An 8,883-nucleotide genomic window follows, 5' to 3' on the forward strand; every position below is an offset into this window, starting at 1 on the left:
TTGGTCGTGGTGAATAATCCTTTTAATGTACTGTTGGATCCTATCAGCCATTTTGGTGAGAATTTTCGCATCTGTGTTCATCAAGGATATTGGTCTGTAGTTCTCTTTTTTGATGGGATCCTTGTCTGGTTTTGGGATCAAGGTGATGCTGGCCTCATAAAATGAGTTTGGAAGTTTTCCTTCCATTTCTATTTTTTGGAACAGTTTCAGGAGAATAGGAATTAGTTCTTCTTTAAATGTTTGGTAGAATTCCCCTGGGAAGCCATCTGGCCCTGGACTTTTGTTTATTTGGAGATTTTTGATGACTATTTCAATCTCCTTACTGGTTATGGGTCTGTTCAGGTTTTCTATTTCTTCCTGGTTCAGTTGTGGTAGTTTATATGTCTCTAGGAATGCATCCATTTCTTCCAGATTGTCGAATTTGTTGGCATACAGTTGCTCATAGTATGTTCTTATAATTGTTTGTATTTCTTTGGTGTTGGTTGTTATCTCTCCTCTTTCATTCATGATTTTATTTATTTGGGTCCTTTCTCTTTTCTTTTTGATAAGTCTGGCAAGGGGGTTGTCAATCTTATTAATTCTTTCAAAGAACCAGCTCTTAGAGCTCAGGGTCCTGCTCTTCAGTGCACCCTCAGAGAAAAACACCCAACCACCGTGGTCTCCCTGGCCTCTGGTCACACTTGTAGGAAAGCGCTCAATCAGTTGCACTTGGAGAAAAGCGCTCTGTTGTTTCCGTCTCCATGGCCTCCAGCCGCACTCCGAGCTCTCCCAGCCTGTGACTGGTTCAAGGTAACCCCGAGCTGAGAACTCACTCTTCCGCTCTGTGGCTGTAGCTGGCTTCCCCGCTCTAATACCTGCAAGCTCTGAGACACTCAGATACCCCTGGTTCTTCTGTGACCCCATGGGATATGGGGTTATGCTGACCCCCTATGGGCTTCACCCCGGTTTAGCCTCTGGAGTGATGTCCCTCAGTGGAACAGACTTTTAAAAGTCCCGATTTTGTACTCCGTTGCTCCGCCGCTTGCCAGGAGCCCCCCCCACCTCTCCACCCCCGTCTATCTTCCCGTCACTTTGGATTCATTTCTTCCCAGGTCCTACCTTTCAGAAAGGGATCAATTTTCTGTTTCTAGAATTGTTGCTCTTCTTCTCTTTGATTTCCCATTGGATTTGTAGGTGTTTGCAATGGTTAGATAAGCTATCTAGCTGATCTCCTGCTTCCCTGATGTCATCTTAGCCTGCTACTTCTCTGCCATCTTGACTCCTCCCTCTCCCCATTTGCTAATTTACCTGTCCTTTTTTGCTATTGAACTAGAAATTTCTTCGTATATTACAAATTAAAAAAAAGTCAGTTATGTACAGTGCAAATATCTTTGATTTTTTTTAATGAATGAAAGATACAAATTGTATTGTAGATGACTTTATCAATCTTTTTTTATGCAATAATTTTTATATTTTGATTTAAAAATCCTTCTGTACTACCATTATAAAAATCTCATTTTTATTCATAAATATTTAAATATTTGTTTCTTAATATTAAAGTTATTTTTTAACCTGGAATTTATTTTCGAGTATAGTTAAAGTGAAGATTCATTTCATGGTTTCCCTGTGACCAGTTGCCTATCACTATTTATTAAGGACATCTACTTTCTGTAGATGAATAGTGCCACAACTGTAATTAATATTGTCTTTCTTTTTGTTCCATAGGTCAATTTATCAATCCCTATGTCAATAAAACAATATGTTAATTATGATAGATTGATAACCTCTTGCTATTAGATTATCCTAGTCATTCTTAAATCTTCGCTCATTTATATACAGTTTTAATCAACATTTCATTTTCTACCAAAAACCCTTCCAGGATTTCCACCAGAATTGCGCTGACCTACAAATCAGTATTGGAAGGACTAACATCTTTACAGAAGGATTTGTCTTCTCAATTCCTTCCAACAGCGTTTTGTTCCTACAAGTTCTTCAATATCTTTGGTTAGATTTATTTGTTTGTTTTAGATTTCATTTTATTCTAGTAAGAACATTTACCATATAGCTACCTTCTTAAAAAATTATTGCTTACAAATCAAAGGTTATACATTTTCACTTAAGCAAGATGAAGAAGTTACGCAGATATTCAGTACACTATCATGTGTACAATCAACAAAATATGTTGTTAGATTTATTTTTTAAAAATTTATACTTTCTTGCTATTAAGAAGTATTATTTTAAAAATAAAATTAGGTATTCTATTTGTTGCTGACATGTAGAAAGAAAAATATTTTTACTTATTAATGTTAACTAATAAACTTGCCAAATTCATTATTTCTGATAGTATATTTTAAATGTTTCTGAATTATGTGAGGAAATTCTATTATGTATAAATAATAAAATCATATGCATTCTTTCTAAATTCATAACTTTTGTTTCCATTTCTTTTCTTTTTGCATAGGCTAGGAACTTCCATTATAGTGTTGAGGAAATACAGTCTTCTTTCTATTCCCAAAGGAAATATTTCTAACATTTTATCTTGAAAAACACCATTTTCAAAAATATTATCCAAATTACTTATAGAAAGTTCTTTAAAATCATTGCTAAGATCTTGAACAGATGAATAGATGAAAATTTTAATAATGAATAGATGAAAAATTTAATCAAATGTTTTGTCTAGCTCTATTAAAATAATATTAATCCATTAATCTATTAATGTCATTGAATTCAGTAGGTCAATATTTTCTATAGGGATTATTCTGAATTTTTTTCCCATAATATTCTTTATTAGATAAAGTTGGGAACTATTCCCTGTTCTATTCTCTGTAATAGTTTGTATAAGACTGAATTGATCTTAGACATTTAGAGAATTTGTCCACAAAATAACTGCCAGATTTTTTATTCTTTATTTATCTTTTATTTAAATAATTTCTAACACCATCTTTTTCACCTTTTTGACTGAAACTTATTACCATACTTTTTTAAAAATTTTTTGCTACCTATCCCTGATATTTTGCCAGGTACACAGAATATTATACTACTTTAATCAAATAATAACTCTCTTAACTGTTATTGCAATGTTAGCTAGCATTTAATTATGTGATTTTTATTCAGTGCCACATGATAGTATTTATTATTATTAATATGTAATACAGAAAATATTTTAATATTTCCTACATGGTCAGCAGTTTCTTTGTTTACCTTTGCATTTTATTTTGAATATCAGTCATTCTTTAAAGTTCTTTCTTTTCCTTAGGAATTTCCTTTAGAAATTTCCTTAAAGTAATATTATAGTGGACAAACATTCTGTTTACTGAAAATATCTTTATGAAGCCCTTGTTCTTGAAAGGCCAATAGTTATACAATACCATATTTACTGTTATTTTTCTTGAGACACTTTGAAGGTTTTTTAAGATTTTATTGAGTTGATAGAGAGAGAGAGCAAGAGCAGGGGGAGGAGCAGGGAGAACCAAGCTCCCCACTGAGCAGGGAGCCAAATGAGATACTTGATCCCAGCACCCTGGGATCAGGATCTGAGCCAAAGGCAGACATTTAACTGACTGAGTCACCCATATACCCCAAGACAGTTTGAAGTTTTGATTCCAACATATTGTGGCTCCTATTGCTCCTGATATGAAATCTATTGTTAATTCAATTGATATAAGTGATTTGCCTTTCCTTTCTAACCAATAATACCACTGATGTGAACTACCCATTGAGTGAAGGAATCATATCACCAGAGAGTATGGAATAACCAACTGTGAGAAGAAACAACTAGCTAAAAGGCCACAAGCTGAAACTCCTTCACCCATACCAGGGAAATGAGCAGTAAGGGAACCTCAGTATGACCTCTGAATAAAATGCATATAATGCTAGAGAACTAGCCATGCAGAGATCCCTGATGACCAGAAAAGACCTCATAGCAACAAAAAGAGAGGGTCACCTTGCCATTGGCTTCCCATTAGTGAACCTGTCCCTTCCTCTCCATTCCTTCAGGGCCATCACTAAGCAGGAAGAACTGAAAGATTAAAAAGAAGAAGGTATACCAAAAACAAACAAACAAACCAAAAAAACAAAACAAAACAAAACAAAAACCCTAAACCTTGCCCTTTCCCAGTCCCTGCACTCACATGGACACCCCAATCTACTAGAGTCATCTGCCCCAGCCTGCACTGAGAGAAGGCCAGGGAAAGAACTACATCTATACTGTGAGACTTAAATATTGAAAAGAGATGGAGCCTTGTGATTTGGGAGCATAAGTGTGGCATTTCCAGTTTTTATCAAAAAAGTGGTCCAACAGTAACAAGGAGGATAAAAATCAGAAACATACTGCTAGTGTTGCTTATAAAACTACCAGCTTCATTTTCAGCAACATTGGGGAAGCACTAAAGCTGACTCCACCAAAAAAAAGGTAGAGGGAGGGCTACCTAAAACAGAGAAGATCAAGTAGAGATGTGTGTGGAAGAGGATATGACACGATCTCAAGAAGGGCCAGGCACATATATTTCCTGACTAGAAAGACATTTCCAGAACAAAATCTGCATCATAGGCACACAGTGCTATTTTTTATATGTGTACCCAGTTAGTTCCAAAGGTTTTACATAATTATCTTTTCTTCACTCAAAGAAAATGCCAGCCTTTTCTTATATGACATTCCCATATGAAAGGGAATCAATTTATAGATTATATATTTTGTTATAATGTACTATCTGGGTAGTTTTAATTTATGTAGCTTTATTATGTATTGTATAATTTAGCATGATGAGTCCTCTTTAATTGTGGTTCCTTTTCAGAATTTTCCCGGTTATTCTTTGTCTCTTGGCTAATTGTAATGATTTGTCTCTCCAAATATATATTAAGTGATAATAATGACAGCAGTAATATTTTCTTTAGTGAAAATATTTATGGTATTTCTCTATTAAGCAGGATTATGGCTAATGAGTTCAATAAAGCAAGAGTAATTTATAATAAATTCTAAAAATTCATTAAAATATATAAAAGGAAAACTATCTTATATGTCTGTCTATGCAAAAAATCCTGGAATGTAAATCTATTTTATCATGTTGAAGAGATGTTTGTTCAAACCTATGTTAATTGAGAGTTTCTAATGAAAATAAATGTTTAATTTTATCAAATGTCTTTTTAGCATCTATAGAAAGAATCCTGATTTTTCTTCTGAAATTTATTAATATGATAAATTATATTAATAGCTTTTCTATTATTACACTATCTTTTGCTTTCTTTTTTTTTTTAAAGATTTTATTTATTTATTTGATAGAGAGACAGTGAGAGAGAGCGTGAACGAGGAGAAGGTCAGAGGGAGAAGCAGACTCCCCATGGAGCTGGGAGCCCGATGTGGGACTCGATCCCAGGACTCCAGGATCATGACCTGAGCTGAAGGCAGTCGTCCAACCAATTGAGCCACCCAGGTGCCCTCTTTTGCTTTCTTGAATAAAAACTACTTAAGTATGGACTAATATTTTTTCATGTGCTACTTGGTTTTGATTTATAATTACATTTATTTATTTACACTATTGGATTTTTTGCATAGATGTGCAAGATATTTTTCCTTTATATATTTAAAGAACTCTTAGGATTTTTTATCAAGCTTAGGTTTGTTTTACTAAAAAATATTTTTAGTGTGTTTATTATTTTCTAATTCCTGAAGCAATATGAATAGCATCAGAATTTTTGTTATTTACAGATGTGGCAGTTTTCCTTGGGAAACCACTGGCCACATGCTCTTAGTGGAGAGAGCTCTTTCACAAATTTAATATTCAGAATAATTATCAGTCTATTCCGCTATGCTAGAGAGTAACAGCCAGCTATCTGTACTCCTGTGTTCTTTGGCAACTTTTTTCTTCCCTACTATATTCTGTTTATATTTCTATCTCTTCTGAAGTTAGTTTTAATTAAATATGTTTCTATAAAATTAATAGCTCCATCCAATGTTTGTTATATACTTGCATATGCTTGAGCAAAATATTAGTAGAAAAAATAAAATTATTGCTTAGCTAATAAAAGAATCATCTCTGGAGTGAATATACATTGTTCATAATGCAGCAAGGGACATAAAGGGTAGACAAGAGAGAGGCAAGTAAAATGAGGTGGCAACAAAGAGTTTAAAGAGATTAAAAAGAAAAATTAAAGATCTAGAAATCAGGCAAAGAAGATCCAACAAATGATGTTACTCAAAAACATTAACTTCAGGAGCACTACACTTAAAAATTATTGAGAAGCTCAAAGAACTTTTATTTATGTTGATTATATGTATCTATGTTCACTATATTAGAAATTAAATCTGAGAACTCTAAATTTTACCTATTCAAAAATTATAGTTATAAATTCATACAGTTTTCAGGGCGCCTGGGTGGCTCAGTGGGTTAAGCCGCTGCCTTCGGCTCAGGTCATGATCTCAGGGTCCTGGGATCGAGTCCCGCATCGGGCTCTCTGCTCAACAGGGAGCCTGCTTCCTCCTCTCTCTGCCTGCCTCTCTGCCTACTTGTGATCTCTCTCTGTCAAATAAATAAATAAAATCTTTAAAAAAAAATTCATACAGTTTTCAAATAAATAATACAATTTTATGAACATTAATTAATTTTCCAAAAATAAAACTACTGAGTGGAGTAGCATATTGTTCTACACTTTTGCAAATCCCAATAATTGCATAACTGCTTTTCAGTTCAATCTCTTGCAATTGGTCATTTTAGTTGAAGTATATGAATAAAATATGGCCTCACAAAGATAAGTATTTGCAAAATGTAGGGATATTTTAAAAGTTTTTTCAGGTAATTGTGAAAAATTTTTGATACTATATCAAAATTTAACAACCGATAGCTTCTTTTTGCCAATTTCTTTCATGACGCATCTACCAGAGAGTCAAGATTTAATAAAAGTAGTATTTTCCCCATTTTATCGGTAACATTGTAAACAAAATTACTTTTTTCCCCCACACTACAAGGGAATAATATATGAATTACTAGTACAATTTGGTGCCACTGCTTTGGTTCATGCTAAGGTTCAGCACCTTTATCCACCATTGTCTTGGTACATCAAGGCAAATGTCAACCTAGTAGAAAAGGAAAACAAGATCTTGATATTATTATGAGATTGTTTTAATCCAAAAACCCCATGAAAAGTTCTTGCACACTTCAGTACACACAAAATGGGGCCTGCAAAATATTGTCAGGGGTGCTAGTAAAAAATATTGTTAATAATTTCAGAGATAAAATAGTTCCATCTGTTATATGTTTACTTGAATTCATTAACTCCTCCATTCCCACAGTCACAGAGGTTCAGGTCACCTAGTATATATACTCAGCTATATAATAGAGTTAATGGTTTATTTTTAGAGTTTCTTCACCTCAACATTTGCCTGGTCATTTTCGGCTGATTAATATCCTACATAATATATCTGGCCAACAAGTGGAAAGTTCCATGGCCTATAGTCAAGATATGATATATTCTAACTCAACCAACAATCCCAACTACTTCTTCCCTATGGCCCTCTTCCCCACTCCATTCACATAGTTCATGTTCAACATGTAGGGCTCTATGTTTGCTAAAATAACTTATTTGTTTCCACATTTTTGCTTATTGCTAATAATATTTTAACTATGGATATTTGATAAATTTATCAAATTCCTCCACATTTGTCAACTATCAGATTGAATGGCACATTCTAATATTAATTTCAACAGTAGCATCTTATAAAGCTTACAGAGTGGATGAAACAAACCCTCCTTGGGGAAGAGGCATGCTTCTAAATTGAGATCTAGAGGGTCAGTGGGGGACACTTGTGTAAAGATGTAACAATGAAGCAAAAAGAGGACAAAACTAAGACCATTAACTTCAACATCGTCATGCTATATTTTATTTGACTACAATATGTTGGTTTAATATGCCCTCCTTTTTAAAAAAGTATTAATGTAGGGGTGCCTGGGTGATGCAGTCGGTTGAATATCTGACTCTTGGTTTGGGCTCAGGTCATGATTTCAGGATTGTGAAATCAAGCCCCAAGTCAGGCTCCATGCCCAGTGTAGAGTCTGCTTGAGTTTCTCTCTCTACCTCTGCACCATGCCCCAGCATTCTCTCTCTCCCACTCTCTTTGTCACTCTCAAATGAATAAATAAATCTTAAAAAAAGGATATTAATGCAAAAACCTCCTGATTTTTAAATTAGTTGAATTAGTTGAAAACCAATTCAAAAGCAATTTTAAACATTCTGCAGAGAAGATTTCAGCCTTTCCTTTAAGAAAGAATGACCCAAAGATAATGAGGTTTTCCAAGAGCATGGCACTTCCCTTCAACTTTCAAGTTTTTTTTTTTTTTTTCAAATCTTCCCATGCACTTCAGCTGCTACTTGACTACTTTCCCTCTTCATAGAACCTTAACTTGATCAAATAAATAAATAATAACAATCACTTGATATGTTAAAAATATGGTGGGAAAGGAATCAATACTGGATTGTACATAGATATTAGTTCAGTATAATCTTATGTCTATGTCTCAGCATCACTGAATATTTCAAAATTACTAGTATTTCTTTTTACATTTATATTTCTACCTCTGGCTGATCTTTGTCTCTATGTTTTATATGCTCTTATCTAAATATGTATTATATGCTCTTATCTAAATATGTGTTACTGCTGAATTTAGATCTACTACATCAAAACAAATTATAGCAATTTTATGGAGAAATCTAGGAAATTATGTTTAAATGCAAAACAATCCTAAAAATTCAGTTTAGGAAATATATATATGTGTATATATATATATATACACATATATATGTGTATATATATATATCATAAACCAGTAACTAAGAAGAAATTTCAAGAGTACCTAATAACAACCATTTTTCATCCTTACATTGGAACTTTCTTTAAAAATTTAAATCTTGAGT

General features: G+C 33.5%; 1 protein-coding gene across 1 annotated transcript in view; it reads right to left on the minus strand.

The window, feature by feature from the left end:
- PXDNL (peroxidasin like) overlaps window positions 1-8,883 on the minus strand; it is a 479,104-nt gene that overhangs the window by 132,842 nt on the left and 337,379 nt on the right. The window lies entirely within an intron of this gene.

This window comes from Mustela nigripes, chromosome 3, assembly GCF_022355385.1.
Source record: "Mustela nigripes isolate SB6536 chromosome 3, MUSNIG.SB6536, whole genome shotgun sequence".
Classification (NCBI taxonomy): domain Eukaryota; kingdom Metazoa; phylum Chordata; class Mammalia; order Carnivora; family Mustelidae; genus Mustela; species Mustela nigripes.